This window comes from Acomys minous (assembly GCF_964271855.1).
Source record: "Acomys minous genome assembly, chromosome: 19".
Taxonomy (NCBI): Eukaryota; Metazoa; Chordata; class Mammalia; order Rodentia; family Muridae; genus Acomys; species Acomys minous.
In genome coordinates, this window is record NC_140499.1 from 48744991 (window position 1) to 48767273 (window position 22283).

Sequence of the window (22283 nt, forward strand, 5' to 3'; positions counted from 1 at the left end):
CCCCCCCATTTTCATAAGTTGCAATCACTGTAACTAGTACTCTGACCCATAATACATGTGGGAGTTTGGTTTCCTGGCAAATATTATTGGTATATTATTCAAAGTTTAAAAGCACATATCCTTCAGCCTAATTATGTTCCTATTACTCATCTAGTATGCAAAAAAACTTTCCATGCAAATAAAATAGTGGACATTGCTTAATGCTCTAGTATAGTAGCAGAATTAGGATCAGTTTAACTACCTATCAATAATATGATGGTAAATATGATTTGAAATATTTTATATCACTGGATTCAACTTATCTCTCTCAAAATCATGTATGTGTCCATCAGTGGCAGTTATATCAAATTTTGTCAACAAATAATTCTAAAATAGTACATTACAAAATACATGTTATACATTTTTTGTTATTTTAAATTTAATTGCTTATTCATTTTACATCTGGATCACTGCTCCCTCCTTCCTCTCTTCCTGGTTCTACACTCCCATCCTTTTCAGTCTGAGAGACTGAAGGTGTCTCTCTGGTTCACTGGGGAGCAGAGGTACCCAAATCTCAGTCTTCTCAACTGAAGCTGGTCTTCATCACTGCCCTGAAATTAGAATTTCTCCCTTTGGATGAGAACCTCTGCCACACCGTCTCCCCCCATCCCCCGCCCCGCCCGCTAAAGCCCAAGTGCAGTTCGTTCCTGTTTCGGCTGTGCACTTTGTCTCTGAGGAGCGCTGACTAGTTTCTGAAACAGATCTCACCTATTTTTAGTCAAATTCCATTCTGGGGATGCCCAAATGGATCATCGACTCCACCTACACCTGGCAAGTGTCCAGTCTACCTTTCCTCCCAGTTGCACTTTGGGATGCTTCTGGAAAATATCAAATCCCTGCGCCATATCCAGTACTGGTGGTGCATGCCTTTAATCCCAGCATCCAGGGAGGCAGAAGCAGGCAGATCTTTGTGAGCTTGAGGCCAGTCTACAAAAGCAAGACCAGAACAGCCAAGGCTACACAGAGAAACCCTGTCTCAAAACAAAGCAAACAAAACAAATCCCTGTGCCTAGCACCTGCTTTAAAGGCTTCTAAACTTACATGCCTCTGTAATCAAACCTGGCCTCAATATCCCTTAGATAAAGGATCAAAATGGCCAGTTAATGGCACATTAAATCCCAACATTATATGGGATCTTTTTAATTACTGCCAGCAATTTGGTAAATGGAAGGAAGTTCCCCATGTTCAAGCTTTTCTCTTCTTGGCTCTAAAACTTCCATTTGTGCTCACTCTCCCAAAAGGTCCTAATGTACACCTAAAAGGAATTTTTTCCCTAGCCTACTTAACTTTGTCTTTTGCCCGTATACATGTTCTAGTACCCCACCAGATTCCCTACATCCAGGATAGCAGCAAAGCAGCTACCCACAGGTGTTCCAGGCCAACCTTACTGGTTATGCCAGTCAGCCCTGCATTGCCCTTCCTAGCCACAGATGTTCTCAAACCCAGGACAGCAATTACAGCAGCATGCTCTTTCTGGATTTGGCCAATATTTGTGTCTTTTGACCCTAACCCCCATCATCTCAATGTTGCAGGAATCAGTCAAAGATGATTTCTTAACCCCTTATCCATCTGTTATCAATAAAAGGCTGTAATGATGTGCTTCAAACCCAGGACAGTGCCATATTCTCCCAGAACTACTCAGTCCCTATCTGCTGCCGGACATGACTGGTGTACTCTGCCCTCTACCCTGAACTATGCAGATCAGGGCCTTTTCCTTCTCCTTTGCTATATAATACAGACATTTTGTTGTTCTCATTTTTTTTTAATTCCCTCCCCCCTTGCATGGTAGCCAAGAGCTGGTTCCAATGAACCCACATTTATATACTTTAATTTATCTTGCATGCAGAGCAATCCAACGTCCTAATTTTTTAATTATAGGAAAAGGGGAAACTGTTGGCATATAAGCAGCCTGCCTCTAGGTTGCTTAGCAACCTCTAAGTTCATTGCCTGCAGGCCAACAGGTGTGGACCAGGTTATAAAATGACAAACCCAATCTCTTACTTACTCTCTTACTTTGTCTCTCTTATTCTTGCGCTTTCTCTAAAGGTGCCTCATTTTTTTTTTTTTGGGTTCCATCTCTCTGTCTGTATCTCTCTACCCTCATGGCCCACTCAAGTCCTAACCCTGTTCCACTCCCCTTCTCCCCTCTTGCATCCTCAGAGACAGTCTCCCCCCCCCCCCCCACCAACCAACCAAGAAACCTCTAATGTGGATTTGCTGAGTGATGTGATTTTTAACCCATCATATAGCTCTGCCACATAAATCCTAACAATTCCCCCACCTCTTCTTCTCAGAAATAGGAAGTTACCTCAATAACAGCTACAACCCACTTCGGTACATCATGTCACATCAAACTAAGAGTGTCCTCTTCCACTGAGGCCAGACAAGGTAGCCCAGATAGGGGAAAGTGATCCATAAGTTAGCAGCAGAGTACATGTCAGAGGCAGTCTCAGCTCCACTTGCTAGGGGACCTACATGAAGACCAAGCTATCTATCAGCTATGTATGTGTCAGGGCCTTAGGTCCAGCAGTACATGCTTTTTTGGGTGGTGCTTCAGTCTCTGTAAGCCTCCTTAGGCCTAGGTTTGTTGACTCTGCTGGTCTTTTTTTATGGAGTTCTTGTCCCCTCTGGGTCCCTCTGTTCTTCTCTCTACTCCTCCACAAGACTCTATGAGCTCTGCCCTATGCTTGGCTGTGGGTCTCAATATCTGTTTTGTTCTGCCGCTGGTTGGAGCCTCTCAGGGGACAGTTACGTGAGGATTTTGTCTGGAAACAAAGCAGAGTATCATTAACAGTGTCAGGAGCTGGCTCTCTCCCGTGGTGTAGATCTCAGGCTGGGCTAGTCATTTGGTTGGCCATCCCTTCAATCTCTGTTCCATCTTTATCCTCTTGTGGGCTGGGAAAACTTTGATTGAAGGTTTTATGGGTGGGTTGGGGTTCCACTCCCTCCACTGGAATTCCTGTCAGGCTAGAAGGTGGCCACTTCCATCTCCATGTCTCCTAGCTGCTCGAAGTCTCACCTAGAGTCAACCCCATATCCCCCCCGGGGGCATACACTGTCGCAAGTATCCAGCTTGTCTCAAGGATGCCCCCAATTGGTTTCCCTTCTCTCTTCCAGCCCTCTGACCTCTTACTACTGCTTTCCCGACATCTGATTTTCCACACTCATTCCCCTCCCCACACGCCATCCCACTCAGCCCCCTCTCTTCACCCACTTCCGCTGTCTCTTCTATTTCCCTTTTGAGTGAGATTCTAGCAACCTCCCTTGGGCCCTCCTTGTTACTTGGCATTTTGGGGTTTGTGAATTGTAGTATGGTTATCCTGTGCTATGTGGCTAATATCCACTTATAAGTGAGTACATACCCTGTGTGTCTTTCTGGGTCTGGGATACCTCACTCAGGAAAATCTTAATAAAAACACTTAATAAAAATAAATTCATCAAAAAAGTTTGGATGTATTTGGTATAGCTTGGAATTGCTTGGGCAGAATACGTTTTTGAGCAACACAGATAGTGGGATCCATTTTATGTATTTATTTTACCCTCTTAATTTTTATGTTTTTGAGAAAGGATGTATTCAGATTTTCTCTGCTTTTTATAAATAATATTTGTCATAAACTGCATTGTATAGTGAAGATCTGATGTTTTATTATTTAGGTTTATTTATTTTTAGTTTCCAACTAAAAGATGAAAGAGCTTGAGAAACCCCCTAGGATGCTGATATGTTTGCTCCTGCTCTACTGCTGGCATAATTAAATCTGCTCTAGGTAGTAACTATATGAATCCTATGTAGAGTATAAGACTCAACTTGGGATATCATATTCCATGACAGATATTAGTAACCAGTATACCCTCAAGTTTTCTCCGTATATTTGCATCATGTGCCTCCATGGAACTATTAAAAGAAAGGGAGGGGTATGAATCACCAATCGAGAGTTAAGTTTCTTCAAGGATAGCTTCCACGTGTCCATCAGCCACCTTGGAAACAAATAGTGACATCATACAAACTAATGACCTCTAAAATCAATCCAAATCCTAGATACTACGGTAAACAAGCACCTGCATAAATAAATGATCCTTATTCACACCTTCCAATACTATTCCAAATGAAATGCAAGCTTGTTTAAAAAAAATCAAAGTGCTTTTATTTCTAGTCAGGAAAAATAGTTGATTATATGTCATCATAGAGTAAAATTTTAACAGCCTACCTACAATAGTAGTGGTGGTATATTCAAGATAAACAGAAATATTCATTTTATTTCCAGTATCCAGTGATTGTAATAAAGTTGGAAAGAATAGGCTGACAAGTATCTGTATAATTTTAATAATTTAGAATTCAATGAAGTACTAGAGATTTCTCATACAAATCATCGTATAATTGAAATATGCTTAATTAATACTCTGAGATGCACACGGTATCCTTGGAGAAAAAGAATTATAGAGAGAACAAAACATGACACCTGTATTTCTACCACTTTTTAAGGTCACAGTGCATTGTTGCTAACTATGATTGCAGCATCGTCCAGCACATCCCTAGAATGTATTTTTCTTCTCATTATTTCTAGACTCTCTTTAAAATTCAGCCCCACGTTGCCCAATACTTTTGCTCCTCTCTGTGCTCAGCCGGTTCTTTTCCACCACTACTTTCTACTAACTGTCCTCATCATATTGAGCTCATCACTCACATCCACTGAAAAGGATGGATTTAGAAACTCGTGATTATACCATAGTGATTTATAAAGGTCCTCTTAGAGCTAGACCATTTTATATGTGCTAATGGACAGCCCGTGTTACATTAGCACCTTCCTAATGATAAGGGACAGGAAATGCAAACATCTACTTACAAAGTCTGCTTATCCAGATTATTTTCAAATCAGTAAGTACTGACCACCATATTGACTCACTATCAAACTGGCAAAGCTGCTATTGTTTCTTCATTGTTTCTTTACTGAGGTAAAATGCATTCAGCATTTTTTTTCCTCTGCTGTCATCATTCCTTAGAAGTAAAGCACAAAGCTTATTTTTATCCTCTTTATTGATGTCTGTATTATCTCTCGGTTATAAATTGTCAACCACCTTTATGTTAAAATACCTTGAAGGTGTCTGTCCTTCAGACAGTAACCCACAGCTTCTAGGAAAATAAGGTTTTAAAAAATGAGACACATGAATGACACATGAATTCATGAGGACAACTATTTCCTTTAAAAACACCATTTTCATGTTAAATTAAAGTCTTTCAAATGAAGTGTGGCTTCTGTCAACATTCAATTGTGTTTTTAAAATTCAAATTAATTGCACTCAGTTTTATATATTTTTTATCGAAAATCCTATGTTGAAAACTACTATTGCTTTTTTTGAATTTTCTCCCCTAAGACTGAAATCAACAGGCAATGATTTAAAAAACAGTAATTATATTCGATTATTTGTGTGTGGGCAGATAATGGGGCAGAATGTGGGTGGGCGAAAGCCTGTTGGGTAATACTGGAGGAGGTCAGAGGAAAACATCCAGGAGTTGCTTTACTTCTTCCACCCTGTGGGCTCTGGGTATCACACTTTGATCTCCAGAATTGGGGGCAGGCACTTTAATTCATTCAGCCATTTTTTTTTTTTTTTTTGGTTTTGTGGCTTTTTGATTGTTTTTATATCGACCACTCCAAAAAAAACAAAAACAAAAACAAAAACAAAACTGTTCTGCATATCACATGGTAGGGGCACAGCCCTATACTGGGTTGTTCTTACTTCATATTTATATACAAGTTTGGGGTTTTTCAAGCTATCTTTGTTCTTTCCTGTTGGCTGCGAATCCAATGGTTCCTACTGTCTGCTGTGCTTCAGTATAATGCCTTGTAACAGCTCACAGAATTCAGCAAGGTTCTTTAATTCAAGACTACATTTGAGTTATTTAAAAACATAAAAACCGAAGCCCAAAACAGAAAGTGATGCGTAGAGCTGGTTGAGGAGGTTCCTAAACATGAGCCTTTCATGGTCTTTAAGAACCTGCCTTGATGTACTGGACCTAAGTCAAGCACCCTATCTTTATTTAAGTCTTGGGATGCAATACCTGTAGCCCAACAGTTGTTCTCCCTATGGGAAAGGATCCATCTCACTTGCATAAACCATCCAGGGTTCTGCCCTGAGTTCCTTCCTTAGACTATACTCTGAGGTATGCTACCTAGAGTCTCCTAGGACTTATAAAGACATGTCTGTCAGGACACTCTAAGCATTTAGATGAGTCTTTCATGAACTAGGATAACTTTCTGCAAACTCCTTTACTGTATGTGAGCATTTCTAACCAACAGCAAAAGGCTGAATGCATCCCAGGTTAGGGGTGAATATGGCCCTATTAAAAATGCTAAATATATTTAAAACATTGTAAAAAATTTTTTTTGTAACTCAGTTGTGTGGTTCTTGAGTGTGAACATTATAGGTGACATATTGGTTGCAAGGGTTAGCCATATGTAATAGGGTTTGGGTTTTCTTGTTTTGTTTTGCTTTTTTGTTTTTTTAATAGCCAGGGAAAATAGCTGGTAAACAAATTAGGTCAGACACAGATGGACATAATTGCTTGTTTTCTCTTGGATATGGATCCTAGATTGCAAACATATACATGAATTTGTGTATGCTAAAGTAGAAGTGAATCTTTCTACAGAAACAAAGAAGACTAACTACAAAGTAGAAGGTATATTTTAACTAAGAAACTAATTTCTGTTACATACATAGATTTCTGATACATATCAAATGTAAAAAATCTTTGGTCTGTGTAGAAAATTATCAGCACAGTTTAGGGGAAATATCAAAATAGGATTATTGATTGTGTTTCCTATGTCACCCTTGCCCAACAGGGAATAATTTAGATGGAAGAGTGAAAAAAAAATAAAAAACCTCTATTCCAAGATCATTTATCAGGAAGAAAACTATTATATACCTGCTGCATTCTCTATTAATGATAGTCAGTCAGTCCTAGCACTCTTCAGCACGTGTATGGATAAAGTATAGGCTCTCATTATTCCAGTGGCAGACCTCTTAATTTGGGTTGTTATTTTTAGTATATTTCATTTATTCTTTTGTAAATATTTAAAATGTCTATCTTAAATATAACTGCCTTTAATCCAGAACAGTTGCCAATAAATAGAGAAAAATAACTAAAAAAAAAGACACAATTCACAAAGAAAATATAGTTCCATAAAAATGTGCTTAAGTACAATGTGATTTTATTTCAGAAACAGTATGCTGTTTACTGTATGCATGCTTCGTGGTTCCATGAAAGTGGACCTTATGTGTTAAATCATTGATATTGAAAACCCCAATGGATCAGCTTATTTTGACAAATGCCCCTAATAGCTAAACTGGGTGAACCAACAGTTTATAAGTACATAAAAGACACAAAGACAAAAGCTAATTATTGCAATTTTTCAATGAAAAGCAGGCATTTTGAAATCAGAGACAGACCATAGAGACTTATACAAGGTCAATATATTTTCCACCTATAAAAATTGAGTAAAATGTTCAACACATTGTCTAATAAAATTCAGGTCCATAAATGGATCTGGGTAACAAATCTGTATTCTTTTTCTTACACATTAAAACTGAACATTTAAAAGGAGCAAGCTCTCCTGATCATGAGGTTTCTCTTCTGTCAGGCAAATGGGAATGGAGTAATATAATTCTTTAAACAGTGTTTCAGTATTTTAAATGCCGCAGTCATTTTGAATGTAGGTAATCTGTTCTTATTTATGTAAAGTTAATTGCTTTAAGTAATTGCTAAAGTTAATTCCTTAAGTAAAGTTAATTGCAAATAAAATCTTACATTCATATAAAAATTGAAACTTCTATAAATTTTGCACTGTGCTTTGAGTGAAATTATTCTCATATACATAACTATATGATGTATATATTATATATTATACATATATGGATAGTAATCTGTTTTAAACCATAGAAGTATTTCTAGGCTCTTATTTTTTTTAATTTTATTCTTTTTTTAACCAAAAAGATACTGAATGTGGTATAAACTTATATATAAGATGATGAGATTACTTAATGGGAAGTAGGATTCTGCTAATTGAATAAAAGGTCATCTATATATGGTAATTTTTAATAAATGTTATTTATTATCTTTCGGATAGATAAAAATTAGCACTCATAATGTACTACAGTTCTGATTTCTGAGAGACATGCCATTCAGCATATGAAATGTAGGTTGGTGTTTCTTATCTACCACACTCAGAAGAATTTTCACTGATTTTAATTTTAATTTTATTTAAATTCATGTATAAAAAAAAGCTTGTCTATTCAAGTCTTGCCAATCATGACAGTCTTTAAAAATGTAAGAAATATACTTCTCAACAACTGAGTAGAGTAATGTCAACAATGACCTTCATCTAATATTTGGATCAGATAGACAACACATTGCTTCAAAATTATTAGTCACCCAAAAAGCCGTGGACAGAGATGAAACCTAAACACAGATCACAGCATTAATGTTTACCAGGGAACATGAAAATATTAGTTCATTTATATATTTTATTACCTTGTGTTCACATGATACTCAAGACCTCATTTCTGTAATGTCTCCTAAACAAAATATTTGAGAATTAATTGTTATTAAAATAAAATTTCCAACATTAAACTTTCAATAGCACATAAAGATAGGTACTTGACATTGAATGTATATATGTGTATTGTACATTTATATACATATGCATTGATTTCTTTTGATTAAAGAATAATATGACTTCTGTTAGAATTTATGATAAGTAGAAGTAAAGAGGGAACACACTTGACAAAGCTTCAAGTTAAACTGGTATAAAATATTAAGAAAATGCTTATAAAGGTAAGTTGTGACCAGGACAAATAAATCAATTTTGTGTGGCAGAAAATGATGCAACTCTGTAAAAACTGAGGTTAAAAATACAATACTGAGAAACATAAGGGCAAAGAAGGAATTTATGAAATAGCCTCAACTTTAACAATTATTTTTTTAACTTTCATGGTAAATCCACTCTTTCCAATAAAAACATGTCCTATCCATATAGTTGTTTTGGAACAGGCAAGACAGCACCAAGTCTGCATAAATGATCCTATCATATATCAACAGAATAAAAATTAAGAATTAGAACTGATGAAATGACTCAGAGGGTAAAGTTCTGTTGGTGCAAGCCCAAAGATTTGAGTTTGAATCCTAGGATCCAAGCAAAGGTAGGAAAAAACCAATCAGTGAGGTTGTCCTCTGACATGTACACCCATCCAGGTCACATATACACACCATCATCACCATAATAATGGTAATAATAATAAATGGTTTTTAACAGAATGATTAAAATTAATTTCAAAATAGAAATCAGGCAAGTGCCAGAAATAGTGATGAAAATCTCCTTATAATCTGAAATATTTCACAGTGTAAAGATAAACTGATCACCATAGAATTTTAACCACTCTCCCCTCATTCAACATTTTTGGGATAAAGGAAGATCAAATGCCAACATTTATTTATTTTATTACTTTTATTTTAAGTACAGTTGAAATATAAAAATCTACTGACCCTCCCATGGGTCAATAAATCTGTGATTATAAAGGAAAATCCAAGTTAAATAACTTTTAAACTTTCACAAAAATAAATCAAACTTGATTTAGAGATAACTAAACCATCAAATTATGATTCTTTCTTTATTTCTAATATATTTAATCTTTCATTGATTAAAGGTGATTCTACAGAACGTAGACAATAATGCTAACTTTGAAATAGCACTGTAAAAACCTGAGAAGTTATGTGCAAGTTATTTGACATTTGGGACACTAAAAAGCAATTTCTAGCATGTTATTCCATTTAATACTAACAATTTCCTCTAGATAATTTGATATCAAATATGAGCTTATGTACAACTGACTTTAGCACCTTGAGGCATGACTCACTGTTACAGTGCATGTGATAGGACTATATATAAATTGTGTGTGTGTGTGTGTGTGCTTCTATGATGTTGACTGTAATTAAAGGAAATGTAACTATATAGAATAATCTGAAAGACACATTCAGGAAAATATGGGATGGTCTTTACATTTTACCATGTTCAAGAGTAAGTCAGACCAACTTGTTACTTCCTGAGAAGGAAAAACTTCCGAAAGGTATTATTTTAGATTTCTCAACACTCTCTTTGAACTGAAGTATCTTAAAAGCCACCTCCAAGAAGAAAACAAAAAACAAAAAACCCTTCCCCTCCCATGTGTATTCGGCTGCCTAAAAGTGTTGTATAAATAATTCAAGTGTAAAAAATAATTAGCTTATTTCTAAAGGTAATATGTAGGGAATGATGCGAACACAGAGTCTCTGATGTCACAGACTCTAGGTCAAGCCACATCTGTTGAGAGGCTTTCCTAAGACCTTGGATGATACTTATGAATACTAGGACATGGCCATGAGATTGGAGAAATTCCTTTCTCCATGTAGAGATGAAAGGTCAAAAAACATTGTAGTGTGGAAAAGTACACATCTTTCCAGCCCTTTTTCTTACCTGTCTCTTTGATGAAAGACTCGAGGCAAGATAAAATTAAGCATCTGCTCTGGGACAGCGAAATAGGCTTACCCTTAGGGAACTGGTGAGTAATCACTGCTGTTATGTGAAGGGAACAGAAGAATAATTCGGTATTAATGATGCTGTGCCCCTGGCCATGCCATTAAGTATTTTAGTAAGCTCTTATTTTTAAATAAAACCTGACAAGATGACTTTTAAATTTATTACAAAGACAATCCAAATTAACCAAAAATATTTTAGAAAGAAAAATAAAGTTTGGGAAACCATACTAGATGGATCCTAGATTTCCCGTTATTCTTAACCATCCAAATACTTATGAATTAGAAAAAGAATGCCCCTATTGAGCAGTCGAACTGAATTTTAATTCTAAAAATACAGTTCCAGTTGAGTATAAATAGAGACACTAGACAATACTATATAAAAAGGATAGGCTTATAAATATCCATAAAACTCCAACAGTCTTGTGAATATCAATAAAGACCTTTATATTCCTGTATCTTACTTTACTTAGAAAAGTAATTTCAAAACCATGAACATGAACCATTAAAGACTCAACTGATAAAATTAACAATCAAACTCAACATCACTCCAGAAGATAAAGAGAGATAATACAAAAGCAAGCTAGTGGATGTTAATTAAACAACACAAATGTAATAAAGAGCTTGAAGATGAGAATATTCAGAACTAAAACATCAATAACAAGAAACAAAAGAAGTTTTTTTAAAAAAGGATAAAATTTCACCAAAACAATAACTAGGGATGAGAAATAAAATTTTTATAATACTTGAAAAAAATTATTAAGTAAGAAAATGCAAATTATCCTCCCATTCTTCCCTCTCTCCCATTTTCCCCTTATTCCCCTCCCCTATGACTGTGACTGAGAGGGACCTGCTCCCCCTGTATATGCTCATAGGGTATCAAGTCTCTTCTTGGTAACCTGCTGTCCTTCCTCTGAGTGCCACCAGGTCTCCCCCTCCAGGGGACATGATCAAATGTGAGGCACCGGAGTACGTGAGAAAGTCATATCCCACTCTCCACTCAACTGTGGAGAATGTTCTGACCATTGGCTAGATCTGGGTAGGGAGGATACAAGGGATGGGATAACCATTGAGATGTTACAAGAATAAATTAATAAAAAAATAAATAAATAAAATAAAATGCAAATTAAACCCAAAAAAAACACTACCCTTTTTGCTTCAGCATCCTAACTGAAAGGGATGCAAAGTGCTGGTTATGATAAGAATCACCAGAACTCATGGGTTTTTTGTTGTTGTTGTTGTTAGGGATGCTAAACTATACACCAGTGTGCTTCAGTGCCCACAAAGGCTTATACATTAAAGGCATGGTCCCAAGCCTTTAGTGTCCCTGGGAAACAGAAGACATTTGAAGCAGACGTTGCAAGACTAAATTGGAAGCTTTCCAAATACATAAAGAAATACCCAGGAATTGATTGTTGTTGTTGTTGTTTGTTGTTGTTGTTGTTGTTGTTGTTGTTGTTGTTGTTGTTTGAGGCAGGGTTTCTCTGTGTAGCCTTGACTCTCCTGGACTCACTTTGTAGACCAGGCTGGCCTTGAACTCACAGTGATCTGCCTGCCTCTGCCGCCCGAGGGCTGGAATTAAAGGCGTGCGCCACCACTGCCCAGCAATACCGAGGAATTGAATACTGGTAACTTCTCTTTATGACTCTACCCAGTCCAGTTGAGGGAAACGTCTTATTCTACTATATATTGGCACTGCAATAGGATATCTTACAACAGGTACCAAAACAGGCTAACTCTCACTAAGTTAAAACTGCAAAATAGTAAGTTAAAATAACCTTTTTCCTGTTAAAGTATATTTTTTCCAGGTGTCTTTCTGTAGTACAAACAATAATATACACTACAGTTCCTTAAAATTACACCATTAGGGGCAACTAGGTAAATACAAGTGGATTACATATGACACATCCCTTTATTGTTTCTAATATATGCATTTGAGTCTTAAATTATCTCTATGAAAATATAAACTAAAGAGAGAAAGAAGCAAATAAACTCTATACATAAATGCTTATATGGATGTTTTTGGTTATACGAAATAGAGCCAAACAAAATTTTCTTCTACTTTTTTATTAAAAATAGATTCTTCTTTCACTTAATACATCCTGACAACAGCTTCCAATCAATCCACTTTTCCAGCCCACCCCCTGCTTTCTCTTTCCCCCAGATTCACTGTTCCTTCACTGACGCTGAGAAAAGAGCAGGCCTACAAGAGACAAAAAGCAGACACTACAGAACAATACACAGTAAAACAAGGCAAGATCCCTCACACCAAGGTTGCACAGGGCAATCCCAGTGGAGGAAAAGATTCCCAAGAACAGACAAAAGAGTCAGAGGCACACCCACTCCCAACGTTAGGAGTCCCACAAAAACACCAAGCTAACAGCCATAACATATAAGCAAAAGACCTGGTGCAGGTTCATGTAGGCCCCATGCATGTTACTTCAGTCCCTTAAGCTCTAATTCGTTTATTCAGTGCACAGTGTTCTCCTGGTGTCCCTCCATTGTCTCTGACTCTTACAATTTTTACTCCCTCTTTTATGTGGGGTTACCTGAGCTCCAAAGGGAGAGATTCAATAGAGACTTCCAATTTAGACTCTTCCTGTGAATAATGTCTGGCTGTGAGTTTCTATATCCACTCACCTCTGCTGCCAGAAGATGTGTTACTGGTGATGCACTAATCTGAGTATATACCCTGAGTATAGGAGGATATAATTTAGAATAATTTAATTGGATTCTTGTTCAGTCATGTATTCATGGCCTGTTTTGTACATATAGAGTACTTGTAATAGAAACATTGTAATAGTCATCGCTTCATACCTGCGTATTGTCTTCTCAAGTTATATCTAGATAGAGTGAAAAATGAAGATGCACATGCATACATATATTTATATTAGTAAATGATTAAGTTATACTTATCCAACAAGGTTTTATTTTATAATTATAATTATATTATTGTTCATTTCTCTTCCTCTCTCCTCTCTCACATCCCACCTTGCTCTCTTTAAAACTCATGGTTGTTTTATTAATTATCTTTATATGCATACATGTTTATACATATATATTTCTAAATACAACATGCTCATTCAGCTATACAATGCTACTTGCATATATATTTTCAGGAATAACCATCTGATACTGGATGACAGATAAGTGTGACCATTCCTGGGGAAGGCTATTTCGCTAGCTCTGACCATTCCTTAGTTCTTTATATACCATCCTGATACACATAGCCAGATTTTTTTGGTAACATTTCATTACATGAATGTGGATAACCTATTTATTTAAAAATATTGCTCATGCCCCCTGAAATATTTTTGTTTAATCTTTCTACATTCAAAAGAAATTTTAACAATTTCACAATCCCACATATACACCTGAATATAAATATTATATTATATGTTGTAATTTTACTTAATTTCCTGTGGAATGGAGCATATTGCTTTAATTTTAACTCTCTTTTTTTTTTCTTTTTTTCTTTTTTCTTAATTTGTTCACTTTTCATCAGAATTTTAGCACCCTCCCTCGTTGCTTCCTGGTTCCCACATCTTTCTCTAGTCCTCAGAAAGGGGAAGCCTTTTCCCCCTATCATCTGGCCTCAGCCTATCAAGTCTTATCTGGACTGCCTGTATCCTCTTCCTCTGTGGCCTGGCACGGTCATGCTTCTAGAGGGAAGTGATCGACAATGGGCACCAGAGTCCTTAGTTTTTCATCCATAGTATTGATTATGTTATTTCAACACTTTGTCTCTACCTTCACGTCTTCTTGATTACATAGTCTCCTGTCCTTAGCTCATAGACGCAGGTTTCTCTTACATACGTATTTTCTTCCTAAATGTTCTTTTCCATGGATAATTTGCCTTCAAACAATCCGACTCAATAAAATAAGGCTAGTGACACAAATTGTTCACCAAAACCCAGCATAGTTGGTGATCATCACCCAGTAGTGAGAATAGCTCAGAAAATATTTTTGAGGAAGCAAAGGAAGGAAGGAAAGGAGAGAGGAAAGGAGAGAGTATGGTAAAGGAAGGGAGGAAGGGAAGTAGAAGAGGAGGAGAGGGAATGAAAAGACAGGAATAAATAATTTTAAGAATCTCTATTCAGTTCTGAAAGCATTCAGAGTTCTGTCCTTTGAATGGTTTTGTTGGCTGATTGATTGGTTGGTTGGTTGGTTGGTTGGTTGGTTAGTCTGTTTGCTGTTGTATTGTTTGTGTTGTTGTTGTTGTTGTTGTTGTTGTTGTTGTTGTTGTTTTCTTCCCACAGTGGCGATGATGCAAAAGTGGAAAACATTTGCTACTAAACCCCACCCAAACTTCTCAGCTTGGTTTTCTTCCTGTATTTACTTCTAAAAAACACACATTAGACTCTAACATTACTTAGATGAGGCCTTTTTGTTTGTCAATTAAAAGGTGGAAGCAAACAAGTACACTTCTGCAGCATGGTGGGAACAGTGAGAAATCCACTCTGACATAAGATAACAAAACCATAGAGCCGTGGTCTCATGCAAGAATTTTAAGGAGTGAAGTCCTCTTCCACCCCTAAGCACTGACATAAAAAGAACTGTGGTATTGTTACCCCATCTGACGATTTCAGAGACTATCTTGATAATGACAGATGACAGGCTATGCATCCTAGCAAAGCTGAAATAATACTGACAAGATGTGAAGTTACAAGTGGTACCCATCTTGAAGGTTTTTAGGGAGGCTAGCATCAATAACAGCTTTCCTCTGACTGAGAAGAACAGAGCTCTGCATCCCTTCTTCACACTAAATTTCCCCTAGGGAAGTGACTTAGTAAAATGAAAGCAAACATTATTCAGAACATTAGCTGTAAGTCACACAAAATTTGGCAGTTCCAATTAGCATTTAAATAATTCAATGAAAGGAGCCCCACAAGCAGCAAGTCTGACAACTGAACATCAAAAATTAAGGTTGTTGCTATCCTTGCTGGCAATTGATAAAAACATGTTAGAGGTGAGCATGAAAGTGCCCAGTATTTCCCATCAATATTCATGGAAACTTATAAATGACTTATTATTTCTGTTCCTTGAAATGGAATGGATACTTACTAGGAAAAATAGTCTGAAATTCTCTTGTTATAATTGTGGATACAAAAGATAGGAAAGTCAAAGTTAGTCTTAAGCATCACAATAATAACATATTTTCCAAAGCTAAAAAAAAAAATTCAGGATTATAAGGAAAAAGAAAAATAAAAGTAGTAAAACTCTTTTTAGTTGGAATACCATTAAACAATTAGTTAGACAACAACCAATGAGTGTGCAAAAAGAAAAACAATTAGCTAAGTTTGAGTTTGCAGTGTTTGCAGGATGGAGTATGCAATGTCCATTTGGCTGCTCTGTCCCTAGCCAGTTTTATCAAAGTGATGTGTTATTTTGAGAGATTATCAGATTGTCAAATGAGTGATAAACTGGAAAATCCCGTAGTTTAGAAGACAAAATATTTGAGACTTTTTCGATTTTTAAATTAAGTTTGGTTTAAGAAATCATCTGACTCTGAATTTACATTGCTATTAAAATTAAAAAACTGCAAACTCTGATAGGGAATTTTTTTTTTTGCCTGCTTTATTCCCAGAGTTTGTTCTTCCAGTCGACCAAAAGTCATATGAAGTCCTTAGGCTTGCAGAAAAAAAATATTCTTTATGACTACTATATGGCTATTTTAGAACTTTTCTTTCTCTGTTTTGTTATCTAGAAACACTTAGGCTCTCCTTGATTTGCAGGGAATCTTGTGCCTGAGAAGCTTGGTAAACTCCAGGGTTTGTGTCATTCACTTCAGCAACACATGTTGATATATGCTAGCGAGTAAAGATCCTCACTCACTCCAAAGTCCATATCCAATCTTAGTACTCCTTGAATTCCATATCTATCTCAATAACTATGAAAAATAACTTAAAATAGGAATACATCCCAGTAAACACATGCTACATTGAAGGTGAATTTTTACTACTAACCCAGTTTAAGCTTCATAGATGTTCAACATAACGCAGTAGTACTCTTTCTCTGTGAGTTTATTACCCCTTCTTTATAAGTGATACAGCTTATGGTCCCTAATGGACAGATAAAATTGCATAGTACTAAACATTATCTGTCTATGTGTGTTTTTTATTTGTTTTTGTTTTTTCTATATGCCAGATAAAAGTGAAGCAGGATTCTGCACTTTTGCCTGCTTGTCTTCATTCTCATCAGCAAGTTCACACACCCGTTTGCTGTGGCCATCCTTTGCCAATCTTAGAACTATTTTCTTTGGGACGGCAATGTAAACTTAGGCCAGCAACTTTCTAAGATTCATCTGAGCCTTTAGCCCCTCCAGTGTGAGGCAGCCATTGTTGGATTGAACTGCATTTGTTAGCCAGTCTAATTATATACTAATTAATAATTGATTATTATATTATAATTATATAACAACATAGCATACATATTAATATATAATTATAATAAATAACATATCCTATTATGTATTTATATGTGGCTTATATTTTATATTATACAATTATGATAGTTAATTGATTGATATAATTAATTATTATTATGAATTCATTTTTATCAGTTCTGTTCTTTTAGAGAACCTTGACTAATATAATATTTCAATCTTGCTATTTAGTCAGATGTTTCTTGGTTAATGCTTTTTTGCTTTCATATGTTTGTCTTTGAATTTTGCCTGAAATTGTTGGGTTAATAAAGTACACTTCCTTGAGCTACAGAAAAATAAAAAATAAACAGAAAACTAAACCAAAAACTTGATCGATCCTTTTCCTCTCAGCCTCTTCTTCTATGACACTCAGAACTACTTTTCTAATACGGTATCTGATAAAAATAAAGTTAATCAATGCCATTGTCTATAAATTCATTAACCACTCTTCCTTGGACTCCAGCTCCAAGAAATTGATGTAATTTACTTGCAAGTGTGAACTTAGATATTTCTTTCTTACATATAATACAGCAAGAAACCAAGACAATTGGTAGAAACTGTTTTTAATAACCATGATAAAATATAGACAAACTAGCATTTTCAAAAATATATTAAAAATAAATTAGATTTGGAATTCTATTGAGGCCATGCATTTAGTTGTCATTAGTCCGTATTCAACTGTAAATCAATAAAGCAATTTTCTCTTCCTTATAGAAGGAATTATTATGATATTGCAGAGTTATACCATCTGTGTGATATTAACATTTTCAGAGTTTCCTAGAGAACATATTTGCAAAATAGCTATATATCTTGTAAGATTGAACCAATGATAGCCATCATACACATCAATTCTGCTGTGTATAATTGCCCAGAGAAAGCCCCAAGCTATTGCCACATGATTCAAATTCTAAAGCAGTAGTTCCTAATATAAACTTATCAAAAACTGTCACAGGAATTGTGCCATCTGGCATCCCCTCAATTCAAGTCTCCACTTAACACTGAAACTCAGAAATTTTATGAACTCTGCATGAAATCATCTTTGGATTCCACAATACCTGAAAACAAGAAACAAATTATATATATATATATATAATATTTATACATATTTAATATAAATTTATATTTAACACATGTGTTAAATCAGTGTGTAAATCAGGGGCAAGTGTAAAACCAATGAATCTGATTAGTCTATTAACTATTATAGTTATTATGACTGCCAAACCTTTTCCTGCCTAATAGTAATTATTTCATTGTGTCACTGATGACTCTACTAATACAGGTTGCTGTCTTAATTTACTTTTCTGTTGATGTGATTAAAATAATCTGGAAAACATTTAAGGAGGAAAGGGTTGATTCAGCACAGAGTTCCAGGTTACAGTTCATTATGGGCAAGTAGTCACAGTGACAAGAGAAAGGAGGGGCTGGTCACATTATATACACAATCAGGAACCAGGAGCAGTGAACTAATGCATGTATACAAGTTCTCAGTTTGATATCTACAGTCATATTCAGTATAGATTCTGCTGCTTAGGAAAGGATGCTACCCAAAATGTAAAAATTTTCCCACCTTGATGTAATCAACATAATTTCCCACAGACATAACCAATCGCCCATCTCTCAGACAATTCTAACTTCTGTGAAGTTGGCAATTAACACTAACCATCACCATTGACTTCTCACAACTTACTTGGTTAGCTGTAGGCATTAAGGTTATTGTGTAATTCAAATGTTGATTTCTGTACCTCCCGCCATATCTGGTACCAAGCCTTGTTCTTAGGGTCTCCTATCTCCATGTTGTGTCAGCACTGTTCCCTAATTGTTCCCTGATATGCTAATAAAGCAGCTGATAGCCAATCATTGAGCAGGGGAGAGAATAGGGTTGGTCTTCCTGCCAACCAGGGGAGGAGGAGTTAGAAGAGGAAGTAGGATTTTCAGCCATGGCAGACATCCAAGAAACATCAGGAAGGAGCTGGATGAACAAAAGCTACAAAATGAAAGTACCTCTGGCATGTAAACAGGGAGGCAGCCAAATTGGCTTAGAAGGTTAAGAATAGAGTAATAACTGCTCAGTTCTTATGTGGTGCAGCTGATTTAAATAATATAATGGAGTCTCGATAATTTGTGTGATAGCCACCTACCCTAGAGAGGACAGAAAGAAGGTTAATAAGGGCAGAAGAAGTGGACCACTTTTAGACTCACTTCTCTGGGGAAATTCTACTCTTCATTGTCAGGATTCCAGCAGCAAACACAGCAACAGGAACAAGCAGCAGGGGGAGTGACAGCAGACACAGCAGCCTCTTCAACGTCTTCTACAGAGCATCTCTCTTTAGGAGCATCTCAAATTAGGAGCAATAAACAGCCAAACCATGTGAAGTATGCAAAGCGATTCAAAAGCCTAGCCTCTCCATTCTGGGCTTCTGTTTATCTCCTCTCAGAGTCTGAACCAAGATGTTTATCAACTGGCAAATGCCATGCTCCTATAAGAGGCAGTTCCCTTTCTAGTGTAAAAAATCAAGAACCCACATACAAGTCTGTTTCACATTCCACATTCAAGATGAAACCAAAAACATATTTATATCCATTACATGGCAAATGTAACAGATTCCCTGCCACTACTAGCACTTGAGGAAAAAAACAAGAATTGACTCTTTTTTAAAAAGTTTATTTATTTATTCAGTTTACATCCCAAACACATCTACTCCCTCCTCTCCCCCAAGTCCCATCTTCTCAACCATTTCCCCCTTTCCCTGGTCCCCTTATCCTCAAAAGGAAGACATCCCCTTCCCAACACGCCCCAGCACATCCAGTCAAATCAATCCAACAGTCTGCGAAGACAGTACTTTACCATTTTAGGGATTTGTCTCCCTGTCATCTATACCCAACATATTATTTAAGGAGTGGAAACAAAGGCAGTCAGTCATTCCAAAGCCTAGTCTTGCACCTCTGGTAAGGTAGTCAGTTTAGTCTCTGACATTTATGATATTTATGATTTTCTTCTATCTCCTCTGTTAGCAATTGTGGTGAGGGAGCTTCAAACACACCAAAGTCTTTGAGTATTGCATTTGCAGATTCCTTCCTACAGAGTGACAAATGTATTCTTACAGTATAGACTATAAAATCCCCCTATCACAAAGTCCCCATTGCAATTATTTCCTTAGTGTCCTTGAACTATCCAAGAAAACCATTAGACTAAACAGAGGCTCCGTATACCAAAATTCTGGAGAAACTGAAACTTCCCAGAGAATTCTACTAAAGCAATTTCAGAAATCACAATAATAAGGAAATCATTAAATTAATGATTTCTGGATCAAAAAAGGAAAGCATGAAAGAGACAAAACTAATGAGTGTCTTGCAACACTCTCTTTTACTACGTTAAAAAGTTAGCGTACCGATTTGATAGAATTAGAGACATGAGACATGACTTCAAGATGAGTATGAGCAAACCTGTGTTTTAGTTGTTTTTTACATGTTAAGTCTCATTCCCGTTCAAGTGTCTTTTTAATTCAACATTTTATAATTGTATACATAGACACAGTGTATTCTGAGCATATCAGCCCCCACTCTCCACCTAATGCCCTCCAGACCTCCTGCTACTCTTTTAATTTCCCACTAACTCCAATCAGTGATGTCCGTCTGTGCCTAATGGTGGGCTCATCTCTTAAACCATGGGCAAGCTACCAGTGGTCACTCTCCTAAACAGAACTGACTATCCCTATCCTGGGATTCTTGAATGGCCAAATATCTTAAGCTAGGAAACAGAACTTGGTCTGTTCTTCCTCCATCCGTCCTGGGTGTTGCACTGGCTTGATATGGAAAGCTCCTGTGAAGGCAACCATAGCGGTTAGTGTACGAATTCAAAGGCACTGTCCTCCACCAAAACCACTATTTGGAAACATTTTTCCCCAACCTTTGGCTCTTACGATATTTATAATCCCTTTCTGAAATGTTCCCTTGCATACCTTGGGAAGGAGAGTGTTATAGATGTCTCCCTTAGGACTCAACAGTCTAAAAATATTCAGTCTCTGAATACTGACCAGTCCTGATTCTCTGTGTTAAGCAATATCTGATGCAAAAAGAAGCTTCTGTAATAGTAGTTGAATCTTGATAAGCTATGGCTAGAGATAGGTAGTTAGAAGAAAGTTTGCTACTCTATATCCTCATAAAAATAATAGTAACGTATTTTCGCTAGGGCCTATGACATTCCCAGACAATAGTTCATAGCCAGATTTGCAGTATCAGATATAAGTTCCATATTTTAGAGTGAGCCTTACATGCAATGAATAAAGTGCTTATTTACCTTCATAACATTATTCCACTATAGCATTATGGTCATATCTTGCCAGGCTATTATTATTGTTGTTCACAGAGTATATAGTTGATGTTATAGCTGCCTAAAACTCTTGATGAGTTTTCTTCCTCAGCAGCCGGTACAGCATCTTCTGGTACTCGAAAGCTAGTCAGTAGAGAGGTTTCCCAATCAATTCCACCGTGAAGTATCTATATTATGTGCCCCCAAGTATCGGTGGCTTTTCAGTAATAGGGACTCACCGTCTAGTTCTGGTGGGAAAATAAAAACTATGCCAATAGCCTGGTTTGTGTCAGAGATCTGTATGACATATGTCACAAGTCTGTTTTTTAAATCTTGTGTATGACTTTCTGATCTATATAAAAAAAAATCAAAGTAAGTGTGCAACTCATATGGACCCGTGTCTGAGACCAAGATAATCAACAGTGGTCATGACTAGGATAAAAATAATGGAAATGGTAAAATTATTCATTCATTTTTCATCGCATATTTGATAATGTTGACAACTGAAGAAGTGGAGTTATCAAGATTCCAGGATTATGCTAAAATGTTTTTGTTATTTGTATTATAAAGAAAACACCACTGAAAAACTTACATTGAAAAATTACACATATGGCTATGTAAGTTTTTGTTTGTAGTTAATTTCCCATTCAGAATCCCTTCTGCAGCTAAGTCTCAAAAACTATTAGATTGAACTAATAAAAATAATATTCAATGAAAAGCTCCAAAATGAGGGTGTCAATTACAAACAACCTTAAAATTATGCAAGATTGTCTTCCTTTGAAGACTACCAGTGCTAAGATTCATTGACTATGGGCATTTTGAGGAAATCATCAAAACTATGTTGAGTAGTATTAGCCCATAATTGCCATGTACTAAATTTAAGGCCGAAACATCATTTCTTACCAAAGACACTTTCCTTTTGATATAAAAATGTAATTATAGCAAAG